This window comes from Dasypus novemcinctus, chromosome 18 (genome assembly GCF_030445035.2).
Source record: "Dasypus novemcinctus isolate mDasNov1 chromosome 18, mDasNov1.1.hap2, whole genome shotgun sequence".
Taxonomy (NCBI): Eukaryota; Metazoa; Chordata; class Mammalia; order Cingulata; family Dasypodidae; genus Dasypus; species Dasypus novemcinctus.
This window is the reverse complement of record NC_080690.1, coordinates 64,295,271-64,309,564: the sequence shown is the minus strand read 5'-3', so window position 1 is coordinate 64,309,564 and position 14,294 is coordinate 64,295,271. Positions and strand designations below refer to the sequence as shown.

The 14,294-nt window shown below is 37.3% G+C and overlaps 1 pseudogene; it reads left to right on the top strand.

The window, feature by feature from the left end:
• Window positions 1–1,126: 1,126 nt before the first annotated feature.
• LOC101432443 (protein EURL homolog pseudogene) lies at window positions 1,127–2,022 on the top strand (annotated as a pseudogene).
• Window positions 2,023–14,294: the final 12,272 nt, after the last annotated feature.

Genomic DNA, 14,294 nt, shown 5'->3' with positions numbered 1-14,294 from the left:
TTGTATTACTATCATATTGTAGTCATATCTTTTCCTTGGGCAATGTTTACATCCTTGAATTCAAACTCAGTACACCACCATCTCTATCAGATTCAAAACATTTTCATTACCCTAAAAGAAACCCCTGAATCACTAGGTCTTCACTGGGGTATGTAAAGGAGTCCTCTTGGAGAGTTAGGACTTTCATCACCACTTAATGTTAATGAGGCCACCCTATCTCTTGGTGTCAATGGAAAGCATGGAGGGACATTGGACTTGCAGTAGAAGTATGAGGTATCCCTCCTCATTCCCACCGGAGAAGTGTCATAATTGGCCCTTCGGAGAGTCAGGACTTTCACCATTGCTCATTGGAAATAAGGACAACACACCATGGTGTTACTGGAGGCCACATAAGAAGTGGTAACAAAGAGTCCCTTCTGCAACCAGTCAGGGTGGTATTAGGAGAAGCCTAGTAAGGATCCTGAACTCTCATTGCCACCCAATAGTTACAAAGAGCTCCTTTTTCTTGGATGTCAACAGAAGTCAAGTGGAGAACCTGGACTTCCATTCCCACCTGGCAGTAACTAGTCAGTGACCTCTTTCATCCAACAGAGCAGTCAGAGAAGTCCTGTTAAAACACAAAATTTAAATACGATAGTTCTATTTTACTTACAATATTTAGAGTTTAATTGAAAACCATTCATCATACTATGAACATGTAAATCCAAAGTGAATGAGCTAAAACAACAGTGCCAACATGGAGATGAAACAAATGTTTCAATTATTTGATACAAAATTTAAAATAATCATCTAAAAATAATTCATGATCAATTATTAACATGCTCAAAACAATGAAAAAATAGAGAACCTCAGAAAATTAACACAAATTTCAGCAAGACATAAAGAAGAACCAAATGGGAATTTTACAACTAAAAAATACAAGATCTGAAATAAATAACTCAGTGTGAGCTCAACAGCAGAATGGAGACAAAAAAGGAAGGAATCACTGAAGTCGAAGCTAAAATAGAAATTACCCAATGTGAACAACAGAGAAAACTGTAGTGACAAAAATAACAGAGCCTTAGGACATTTGAGACATTTAAAAAAGATCTAAGTGGAGGAGCTAGAGTTGCATGGAATGGATACTATGAAAGAAGAGGAGCAGTTTGTAAACATTGATTTGAATAATGACAACATTTGCAGTATTTGTAAACTGGGAACAGACAGAGAAATGCTCTCCTTCTGCCACATTTGTTTTGAGCTAAATACTGAGGGAGTTCCAAAATCCAATCTCTTGCACATCAGATCATCAAGGAGCCACAAAGACTGCTTTGAAAAATGTCATTTGATTGCAAACCAGGATTGTTCTCGATCTAAGCTTTCAAAAAGCACATATAAAGAAGTTAAAACCATTTTAAGTAAAAAAGATAAACTGAATTGTCCAATATGTACAAAATAAGGATCTAGATTCAGATTCTGAATGTTCTAAAAATCCCCAACTTCACCTGTTGAATTTCAGACAAAAGCCAGATAAAAAGTTATTACCACAGTTTGACTATGGTAATACCAAAGTATTCTGCAAAATGGATAGCTGGATGTACAGGTGGCACCTCAAACTATACACAAAGAATTTTAGAGAAGAGGGAAAATACAGACTTCGGACTTTCTGTGTTAGAAGGTGCTCATGCCACTTTATGCCACAATAGTGGGTTGTGGCTTCATAATCACAATCAGGCACAGAAAAAAGAAGAGATGATCTCTAACCCACAGGCTGGTGCCCAGGCCCAGCATCTGCATTGAAGCAGAGAGGAATTGAATTCAATGACTCTTGGTGAGGTAGAACAACTGAACACAAAGTTCTGAGAGCAAATCCAGGAAGGTTTTGAGGAATTAATACACCAAGTACAAGAGAAAGGTTCTTTGGCCTCAGAGCTCCATGTTTACCCCTTTGCCATGGAACAGCTTCTCAAGAAATATTCTAAGTTACCATGTCTACAAGTGGGGCAAACAGGAATGAAGTCACACCTACCCATAAACAACTGAACTAAAATTTAATTCATATGCCCTACCAATTATTGATTAGCCAGGCATGCAAACTTTGAAGAAGTATGAAGAAAGTTATGGTCCATTCTTTTATGGTCATTAAATTTGCAGTGCTGAAGGCAAAATTTAACACCTTGGCAAACAAAGCAGATCATTATACTCTAGTCTTCTAGGGTTAATAATCTTAGTTGATTTGGGGACTCTTTTTTCCCATAATTACTAAATGCCCCTCCCCAACACCACCTGTGACTTCTTAAATATGCTGTTACAATATAATTTTATTAATCATATTTTAATATATTCACATATCAGAACAGAAAGTTAAACACAGATTAGTCTGAACAACTAAAGATAATTTTAAGAAGGAAGTGGAATTTATGATAATTCACCTCTTAGTATAAGCAATATTTTAACATGAAAGTTTATATTTAGAAATGCTATTTTAGGTACTTTCCCATTCTCTTTATGAATGTGTATTTGTATACCTCTGTATATAATATTTGCACATTTGTGAATATGTCTACCCATATTTCAGATCACTGCATTTTATTCTCTTAATACAGTGTTTTTACAACTATTACCTTATTTTCCAAAGATAAATGTATTTTGGAGTAGAAATCTATCTAGTTGAACTGTTTTAACTTTTTTTTTAAAGATTTATTTATTTCTCACCCCTTCCCCCACATTGTCTGCTCTCTGTGTCCATTCGCTGTGTATTCTACGTCTGCTTGCATTATCTTGCAGTAGTGCCCAGCAGCACTGGAAAACTGTGTCTCTTCTTTGTTGCATCATCTTGCTGTGTCACTTCTCCATGTGTGCATGCCACTCCTGGATGGGCTGCACTTTTTTCACACAGGGCGGATCTCCTTGTGCATGGGGTACCCCTATATGGGCAAGCCTCTGTGCGGCACAGGACTCCTTGCATGCAGCAGCACTGTGTGTAGGCTAGCTTACTACATGGATCAGGATGCCCTGGGGATTGAACCCTGGACATTCCATATGGTAGACAGATGCTCTATCTGTTGAGCCATGTCTGCTTCCCTGTTTTAACTGCTAATAACACTGATGAAAGAGGAATTAAGGGGATAAACAAGTATCCCAGTAAAGGAAATACATTATTTTTTTTCCTAACAAAAGTCATTCTGGATTAGTTCAAGAATAAAATACTAATGCAGCTTTCGTATGTCAACTTTTCTCAATATAAGTAGAAACCTCTTCTGCTTCATGATTACTTTCATTCTACTTGCATTGATGTGTTAGAATTTGAACAGTATGTCAAGCCTCACTTACAAGTCAAATGTAATATCTAACTTTCTTCAAATTGAGTGTATTATGAAATTGTCCTGTCCTTGAAAAAAATTAAAATTATTAAGTGTGCCACTTTGGATAGAGATTCAAGAAACTTTAAACTGTCGAAATTCTCTGTCAACATCGTTGAAATTAGTGCCCAAAGAAAGCTTTGTGGGGTGTTTTTCTGAACTTTAAAAAGTTCAGAGAGCAAGAAGATTGCTTGACATAGGTAAAACAACTAATTCAAAAGAATAAGCCCATATTTTTAAAAGATATTATTTAAGTTGCCTATGATATTTTCAAAGAGTTTTTAACTAATATGTTGTCTTAAACAGCTAGGTAAGTATTTTAATAGTGTTATTTTATAGTAAAAGCTATAACCAGTGTAAAATTAAAATGAGCTCCAAATTCTGTTTTCACTTGGTGCTTAGAATGTATTTATGAGGGAGATTCATTGCTGGAAAGAATCTACAAAAAAACACACATTAATCTGGTAGCTTCATGCATATAGCTATATGGTTTCTGCTTGTCCTGGCTTGGGTCAGATTTTAGTCTTGAACACAAGCAGAGTTTGACTATGCAGAGAAATGCCTCAATCTGGTAGCAAACTACTTTTTGTAATGCTTACTTATTAAACTTACCTGAAGGTATTTATTGGAATCCCACTGATTGTGTGTTGTTGTTTTTTAAAGTATGATATAAATGCTCTTTTGGTTGAAGATTTTGAAGATGCTTTCAGTTTCTCCTGATTCTTTGGATCATCCAAAATTTAAGGTTCAGAAGAAGTGTGTATGTTTGATACTGATAACTATGCTTATGAGCCTGTATGCCTGAAATATGAACTAGGCCTAGAGTTGCAGGATGCCTGAGAGCCTCCATGTTGCTAAATGTGGCCACTCTCTAAGCCAGACTCAGCATGTAAATGCATTACCTTCCCCCCAGTGTGGGACATGACTCCCAGGAATGAGCCTCCTTGGTGTTGAGGGATTACTATCAAACACCAGCTGATGACGTAACTAGAAAAAGACCTTGAATAAAAGGGTCAACTCAGACCAGCAAAATATCTCGGCCTACATGTAACATCAGGTGTTAAAAACTGCTTTTTGGCCTTGAATAAAAGGGAGAAATGGAAAGGACGAATGAGTTTATATTGCTATGAGCCTCCAAAAAAGAGTCAGGAGGTCATCAGAGGGGTCACACTTGTGCACACCTCAGCAGGGTCCCAGAGATAGCCAAAGTAGATGCAACCCCAGGTACTGGTTCTCCTGAGGGCTACAGAGACCCACAGGTTCTGTGGTCATAGCAGATGGCTCTGGAATTCAGTACCATGTCAGTTGACCCTACTTTGGAGTTTGTGTTTCTGAGTGTGATGGAGTTGGACTCAGATGTGACCATTTTACACATCTCTTCTGTCACTTTTACTGGACCTGTGGTTGGTGCTGGGGTTGGTATATACTCAGGAGACCTGAATCTCTGGACTGTCCATGTGACAGCTAGTCCCTGAGCCTCAGCAGACTTGCAACTCCTACCCTCTGGTTTATTGGACTTACCCTGACCAGCTAACAGGGAGGTGAAGGTCAACCACTATACCAGGGAGTCAAGTGTGCCTACAACTGCAAGCAGGAGAATTGCATCCATCATCAATGTGGAATCTAAGGCCCCTCTTGATATAGAGGTGGAATGGACATAACCATCCCAGGGTCCACAGAATGGGGGAATAGAATATGGATTACAGTGGGCTTACTGATATTCTACTATGGAACTATTGTGATTAGTAATGGAAGAAATTGTAGCATTGATGTGGAGAAAGTGGCCATGGTATCTGCTGAGGGTAGGGAGAGGGAAGAAAAGATATGATGTGGGGGCATTTTCTGGACTTGGAGTTTTCCTGGGTGGTACTGCAGGGACAGATGCTGGACATTGTATGTCCTCCCATGGCCCACTGGGTGGACTAGGGGAGAGTATAAACTACAATGTAAACCATTATCCATGTGGTGCATCAGTGCTCCAAAATATATTCACCAAATGCAATGAATGTCCCATGATGATGAAAGAGGTTGTTGATGTGGGAGGAGTAGGGTGAGGGGGGTGGGGGATATATGGGAACCTCATATATTTTTTAATGTAACAGTTTTTAAAAATAAAGAGAGAAAATGAAAAAAAAAAGAAGTGGGTATGTACCACCTTAATTTTGATGAGCTTTAAATCTAATGTGTGAAATATCAAATTTTCTGCAATTTTACAAGTTGGAGAAAGCATTTTATGATTATTCCATTATCTTAATAATTAGTTGTTATGGTCACATTTCAAAATTTGACATTACACTTTTTTGGCATAATTCATTACAATTGTTACCAGCCAATGTGTTTGAACATATTTAGGCTTCTATTTAGATGACTTAGGGACAGTATTAAAAGTTTGGAATGAGTGGCGGACTTGGCCCAGTGGTTAGGGTGTCCATCTACCACATGGGAGGTCCGCAGTTAAAACCCGGGCCTTGACCTGTGTGGAGCTGGCCCATGCACAGTGCTGATGCGTGCAAGGAGTACCATGCGGGTGTACCCGCGCACAGAAAGCTGACACAAGATGATGCAACAAAAAGAAACACAGATTCCTATGCCGCTGACAACAACAGAAACAGACAAAGAAGACACAGCAAAATAGACACAGAGAACAGACAACTGGGGGAGGGGAAGGGGAGAGAAATAAATAAATCTTTTTTTAAAAAAAGTTTGGAATGTGTTGCATATTTTCAGAATATGAGCCATATGGTGCAGTCTTGAATACAGGTGTAATCCAAAGAAAGTACTTGCTTATATTTTAAAGACTTATCTCTTTAAAGAGTTTCTGGTTAATATGTAGCTTTACAAATGAGTTTGGAACAATTTGATGGGACTGTGCATGTACTAAAGCCTTAATTGGGGGACTCTACTTAAGCTCTTCAAAGGAAAGGTGCTTTTTAAAAATCTCTGTGATAAAAGTGTGGAGATGGATAGAGTTGATAGTAACACATTATAGTGAGTAGCAACTGGTTTATAAATGGGATTGTGACTGAAAAAAGTAGTCTGGGGAAGTAAATGGGAATAGAAAGAAAGTGAAAGAATAACCTAGGGACTGAATAACACAGTGAACCCAGAGGCAGTTAAGAATTGTGGTTAAGGGTACAAATGCAAGAGAGTCCTTCTGTTAGCTAGAGCAGATGTACATCACTATTGCAGAGTGATGAGAATATGGAGAAACATGGGAAAACTACAATTGATGTGACCAGAGACTGTGGTTAACAGCAATACTATAATATTCTTGCATTAATGCCAAGCTATACTGTGTTGATAATGGAGGTGTATGGAAAAAGTGTGCCAAATGTATGCTATGGACCATGATTGATGGTAATGGTCTGATGATATTATCTCATAATCTGTAACAAATGTTCCACCAGGATGTGGAGTTCTATGGGAAATCTACACATCTGTATGACTGTTTTGCAAGTTCACAATATCTGTAATAAAAATACATTTAAAAAAATACTATGGGTTAGGGCAAGAATACACCAAATGTAAGATAAGGAACATAGTTGGTAGTAATTTTTTGACAATGCTCTTGCATAGTTTGTAACAAATGTTTCACACCAGTGCAAAGAGTTGGTGAGGGGTGATGTATGAGACCCCTATGTGATGTTATGTGTGTTATTTTGTAAGTTCGCAATCTTTACTATACACTTACTGTTTATGTGTGTTCATGTATGAATGATATACTTCAATTTTTAAAAAATTTCTGTGGTGCTGGTACTCAAAGTACTTTATTCGTTTGAAATCTGGTGAAATTCTTCTTGTTGAAGTGTTTTCCACAGCAGTTTATCCAAACATTTGGTAAACATATATATTCCTATACTATATTAGTTTTCTTCCCTGAATATGCAATTTTTAAAAATTTCTCTACACCGCCCCCCCCTCCCCTGCCCCCCGATTGCTTCTATCCTTATCAGCCACACTGGGAATGTTTCTTTTTATTGCATCATCTTGTTGTGTCAGCTCTCCGTGTGTGCAGTGCCATTCTTGGGCAGGCGCACTTTCTTTCGTGCTGGGCGGCTCTCCTTATGGGGCACACTCCTTGCGCATGGGGCTCCCCTATGTGGGGACACCCCTGTGTGGCACCGCACTCCTTGCGTGCATCAGCACTGCACATGGGCCAGCTCCACCTGGGTCAAGGAGGCCCGGGGTTTGAACCGCGGACCTCCCACGGGGTATGTGGATACCCTATTCATTGGGCCAAGTCTGCTTCCCCCTGAATATGCAATTATATATGCAAATAAAAGGAGAAGAATCAGAGTTGAGTTCTAACTTGAGAACACGAAATATCATAAATATTGGTCTCCATAATTAGCTATTCATCTGTTCAGTTGTTAGTACTTTTTGATGAAGTTTAGGGGGAAAAAAATCTCCTTATCTATAGCTTCAGTTTTAGAAATGTCAAAAGACAGTCAATTAGCCATTACCAACATATTCAGTGCTTATGTGACAAAGGGCAGTGAAATAAGACTAATATTAATTTTTTCAAATTAGAGTTCAGCATTAGACAAATTGAATTCAGCTGAAAAGATGAGTTAGAAGTCAAAAATGATTTTGACCACATGAGATTGTTCTCTTTAAAGATTAAAGAGCTAAAAGTTAATTGTTTTTACTTGGAAATTATCATTCTTTGATCCTGGTATTTAATACCTAAATTTAGTGTTTTAAAAAAGGAATGGGGGAGTGAATGTGGCTCAAGTGGTAAGGCCTCTGCCTACCATATGGGAGGAACTGGGTTTGATCCCTGGGGCCTCCTGATAAAAAAGAAGAGAAAGTGTGCCTGCATGACGAGCTGAGTGCCTGTGCAGTGAGTCAAGTGCCCACATGGTGAGCCAAGTGCCCACACAGCAAGCTGAGTGCCCATGTGGTGAGGCAGTGCCTGCACAAGTGAGTCATGCAGCAAGATGATGATGCAACAAAAGAGAGAGGAAGGGGAGAGTCAAGGTGAAGTGCAGCAGAGACCAGGAACTGAGGTGGGGCAATTGACAGGGAACCTCTTTCCACATCAGAGTCCCCAGGATTGAATCCCAGTCAATCCTAGAGGAGACAGATGAGAAGAAGAGAAGACAAAAAGAGAAATGGATACAGAAGATCACACAGCAAATGGATACAGACAGTAAAAATAGCAGGTCAGGGGTGGAGGAGGGGGAAGAAAAGTAAATAAAAATTTTTTTAAAAAAGGAATGGACTTAAGACATGGTAATACCAATAGTCAATGATTTAGGCAGCAGAGTGTTTTGTTCCATTATATAGGTTCTTATGCACAATGTTGGAGCAAAGAAATGTCCTTAGGTTTTCAAATTACATGTTCATTTCACCACCAAGTGCCCATTTTTATGTACATTTAAGGATTGCTTTAAAAATATCAAATTCATGTCAAAATAAAATTGTTTTACTATTGGCATCTTAAGAGATGTGTTAACATTTCTTGGTTTTTCATTTTACCGTATACTTTGCCACTGAAAATGGTTTAAAAGTGCTTTCATTTTTGTTTCTATATTCTTTATCTTGGAGTTTACACTGTTGAGGATTGTTAGCCAATTTTTTCTTGTTCTTTTTTTCCTTAAGTAATTTGTTTGGATCTACTTGTGTGTGTTAATGTTTACCAGTTTTGATTTTGTTATATGTTTTTTTGGGGGAGGAAGAAATACATTTTTGTTATTACTGTTGTAAGATGTAATACAAAATGTATATACTGTAAATGTAAGTAGTCCTTTTTAAAGAATAAATTATTTGTTTGGGTTTTTGTTAAAAGGTTCAGGTTAGTGACCATGAAACTAGATTATGTGTATATGAAAACCTAAAAGGTAAAAGTGTAAAGTTCTCACATTGTTTTATTCTGACTTATGCCAGTTAGTTTACTGGGATGCTATTTTATGCTAAAGTAAGACATTTGAATATTTTTAAGTACTTACTAAATTTAGTACCCTGCAAATTGTTTTTTAAATGTTTTGATTAGATGTGGCAGTGGAAAACTAAGAAAATTGTTTTTCATTTCAGTAATTAATTGCATTTTTAACTCCAGATTGGTAGGAATAAATATTTGAAGAAATTTGTGGCAGAAATCACTGAGATAAAACCCTCAACAAGTTATTTTGCCAAGTTTTGAGTTTTGTCAGAGTGGGTAGAGGGGGAATTTATCATACTAAGGTAATAAGTCTCTGGTTTAACAGTAGCAACTTGGAATGCACAATGTATAAAATTATCTTGGATGGGAGGAGGGCTATAATGTGCTTGGAACAAAAAGGGTCTCTCATGCATCTCAGTATTTTCATTTCTCTTCATCCCTTCATAATTGTCCTTATAGCAAAATGTAACCTATGAAGCAACTTGTCTATGATTTCCTTGATAGGAACCATATCATAGCAAGTCTCTAGCTTTTGAGTGTTTTTTAAAAACACCCAGTTTGTAGTACACACTTTCTTAAGAGTCAGATTACTAATGCATTGTAGTATATTAAAGTATCTCACACTTGTAAGCTTACCAAAGTAAAACAAAAAAATCATGGAAATGAATACTGCCGCCTGCCTCCTCCTAATCCCACCCCCAATACAAAGGGGTTAGTTGAACTTCTCCCAAATGCACATAAAGCAAAAGAAATTTTAGTAAATTAAAAATTTTTTAGTAAAAAAGTAATTTCCATCTCACTACCTCCAAAAGGAGGCAATTTAAAAAGTGCTCACTAGTGACTTCTGTTAAATGCCATTCCTGCTTTTACTGTGTGTGTGTGTATGTACTGACCTTGCTGCTTTAAATACAAGTACCATATGCTATGGTCATTGAACTTAATATCTCTTTGGTGTTAGAAGCTTATTTTACAGAATTGTGCTAAGACACTTAGAGAAATAAAATGGAACTGCTATGGTAAAAATGAAGTTAGTTTCAAAACTTATTGGGACATCATTTGGCTGTTACACTTTCCTTTTAAAACTGAAATAATTTATATATTTGCCTTGCTCTGCTTTGTAACTGCAATTATATATGTGTGTGTTTGCCTACTATTTTTAATTTTACAAAATTAAAAAATATTTTGTTAAAAAAAAAATCTAACATTCCTATCTTCTGAGATCCTGAAGAAGAGGAGAAAGAAGATTGGGCTGAAAGTATAATTGAAGAAATAACGGCAGAAAGTTTTCAAAATTTGGCACAACATAAACAGTTTTAAGCAGCTGAGTAAACCTCAGATGGGATGATAAATGAACAAATAATGACAAATCCACACCGAGACAAATCATAGTCAAACTTCTGAAAACCAAACACAAAGAAAAAATATTGAGGATCCAGAGGAAATAATGAGTTCCCTTCAAGGAAAAACAATTTAAATGATAGTGGATTTCTCATCAGAAAACATGGAATCAGAAGGGAATGGCACAGCATTTTTCAAGTGTTGAAAGAAAAGAACTGTCAACCCAGAATTCTATATTCAGTGACTATCTCCTTCAGGAATGAAGGGAAAATGAAGACATTCACAACTGAAGGGAAACAAAGAGAATCTGTAGCCAGCAAACATATCCAAAAGACTAACTGGGGAGCAGATGTAGATCAAGTGGTTGAGTGCTTGCTTCCCATATATGAGGTTCCAGGTTCAATTCCTGATACCTCCTAAAAAAAGAAAAGAAAAGAAAAAAACCAACCATCATTGGGGGCACCTGCTTCCCATGTACAAGTCCTGGGTTCAATCCTGGGTACCTAAAAAAAAAAGTCTTAAGTCCTCTAAACAAAAGGGAAATGATAAAAGTAAAAGAAGGAAGGTTGGAAATTGAGGAATAAAGAAAAAATCCAGTAAGCAAAAATATTGGTCAATACAATAACTTTCCTTCTTCTGTTGAGTTTTCTAAATTAGGATTGATGGTTGAATAATAAATTATAACACTGTCAAATGTGGTTCTCAATGCATATAGAGGTTATAGTAAGAAAAGTATATTATGAATGGGAGAGGATAAAATGAGTTAGAGGGAAGTAAGTTTTCTTCAAACTGGTAAAATGTTGATAGCAGTCATATTGGCAAGTTATATATGTATAACATAATACCTAGAGCAGCCACCAAAATACACAAAGAGATACACTAAAAAACTAGATAAATCAAAACGAACTCTAAAAAACGTTCAAGTAACCTTTCAGCAAAGGGGGGAAAAGAAAACAGACAACTGAAAAACAGAGAACAAATTAAAAGTGTAATAGCAGACTTAAGCCCTAAGAGAGCAATAATTACATTGCATGTAAATAATGTAAATACACAAATTAAAAGACAGATTGGCAGAGTGGATTAAAAAATTAAAAACCCAACAATATGCTATGTATGAGAAACACTGGTATGCATATATTTAAACTAAAAGGATGGAAGAAGTTTTACCATATTAGCATTACTCAAATGAGGAATGACTATACTAATATAGGTCAATATGAAAAAGGTCAATCCACCAAGAAGATATAGGAATCTTAAATGTGTGTGCACCAAACAACAGATCTGCAATGTATGTAAAGCAAATAGGGAAGAATCCACAATTATGGTTGGACTTCAAAACGCCTCCCTCAACAATGGATAGAAAAAATACCAAGATGATCCCTATTCTGTACCACAATACAATCCTCATAAAAGTTAAAAGAATTGAAATAATATAGAGTATGTTCTCTGACCACAATGGAATCAAATTAGAAATCAATAACAGAAAGAAAAGAGGGTAATCCCAAGACACTTTAAAACTAAAAATAAATTTATAAGTAACACATGGGTCAAAAAAAAAAGGGGGGGGAGGGAGTCTCAAGGTAAATTTTAAAAAATACATTGAACTGAATGAAATTGAAAATATAACATCCAAATTTGCAGAATGTGGCTAACACAGAGGTGAGAGGAAAATTTATAGCAGTAGATGCTTATACTAGAAAAGTAAAAAAGTCTCAAATAAATAATCCAGGTGCTCACCTTAAAAACAGAAAAAGAAGAATCAGACCTAAAGCAAGACAAGAGATAATAACAAAGATAAAAGTATTCCCTGTAATTTGTAATTTTTAATAGTGAATGTGGGGAAGCGGACTTGGCCCAACAGTTAGGGCGTCTGTCTACCACATGAGAGGTCCTCGGTTCAAACCCTGGGCCCCCTTGACCCAGGTGGAGCTGGCCCATGTGCACTGCTGATGCGCACAAGGAGTGCTGTGCCACACAGGGGTGTCCCCGCATAGGGGAGCTCCATGTGCAAAGAGTGTGCCCCATAAGGAGAGCCACTCAGGGCAAAAGAAAGTGCAGCCTGCCTAAGAATGGTGCCGCCCACACAGAGAAATGACACAACAAGATGACGAAGCAAAAAGAAACACAGATTCCCGTGCCGCTGACAACAACATAAGTGGACAAAGAAGACACCGCAAATAGACACAGAGAACAGACAACGGGGTGGGGGGGAAGGGGAGAGAAATAAATAAATCTTTTTTAAAAAATTAGTGAATATGCATGACTTGTACAATCTTTTAAAAGTGCTATCATATTCTCAATTTACATATGATAGAATTGACTCTTCTTAGTGTATAGTTGTATGAGTTTTTACAAATGCATAGGATAGTGATCACTGCCACAATCAAGGTACAGTATAATTTTACCTCATAAAAATTCCTTTGCATTGTCTCTTTTTGTCCTTTACCCCACCTTTACCCCAGCAGGCATGGAACTGTTCTCTGTCATTATAGTTTGACTTTTTCAGAATGTCATATAAATGATAGCATACAGTTAAAAAAAAAAAAAGATAAAAGCAGAAATCAATGCTATTGAAAATAGAAATACAATAGATAAAATCAATGAAACAAAAAGCTGGTTATTTGAAATGATCAAAAATACTGCTCTAGAAAGACTGACAAAAAAGAAAGATATGAATTACTAATATTAGGAATGAAACAAGGCCTATGACTACAGATCTTGCAGAAATCAATAAGGTAAAAATGGATTACTACAAAAGTATCCACACATGAAAGTACTATACCATATCAATAGAATAAAAATTACATGATAATCTCAATAGAACAGAAAAGGCATTTGAAAACAATCAGACACTCATTCTTAATAAAATAACACACGACAAACTAGAAATGGAGGAAAATTCCCTCAACCTGATAAATAGGTTCTATGAAAAAACAACAGCTAACATCATAATTATGATGGAAGTCTGAAATTTTTGCCCCAAAGATAAATAAACAAGACAAGAATGCTGTTCTTGCCACTCTTATTCAAACTTGTACTGAATATTTGATCAAAGGCAGTTATTCAAGAAAAGAAATAAAAGTCATCCAGATTCTCTTCTCTTATACAATGTAAGGACACCCTGCAAGAAGCTTAAGCAGGTCTTTACTTAGCCTGCAATACCCAGTCCTTGAGGAATAACAACTCACAGGGACTCACCATTGCCTATTACTTACCTCACTGCTTCAAGGAACTCCTAGTAGTCTTTTAAGAGTAGAGTGGCATTTCACTGCTTTAATTAAATCCCTCTGATTTCTAATAAATTTAAGCATTTCCTTAAATCTGGTAGCCTTTTCTGTAAACTGCCTCTGTGGTTAGTTGAATCATGTACCCCAGTAAAATCACATGTTCTTGGGAAGCAGATCTGGCTCAACTGATAGGGTGCCCACCTACCACACGGGAGGTCCAGGGTTCAAACCCAGGGCCTCCTGACCTGTGTGGTGAGCTGGCCCACATGCAGTGCTGATGTGTGCAAGGAGTGCTGTGCCACGCAGGGCTGTCCCCTGCATAGGGGAGCCCCACGTGCAAGGAGTGTGCCCTGTAAGGAGAGCCACCCAGCATGAAAAAAGCGCAGCCTGCCAGGAGTGGCACCACACACACAAAGAGCTGACGCAGCAAGATGACGCAACAGAAAGAGACAGATTCCCAGTGCCACTGACAAGAATACAAGTGGACACAGAAGAACACACAGC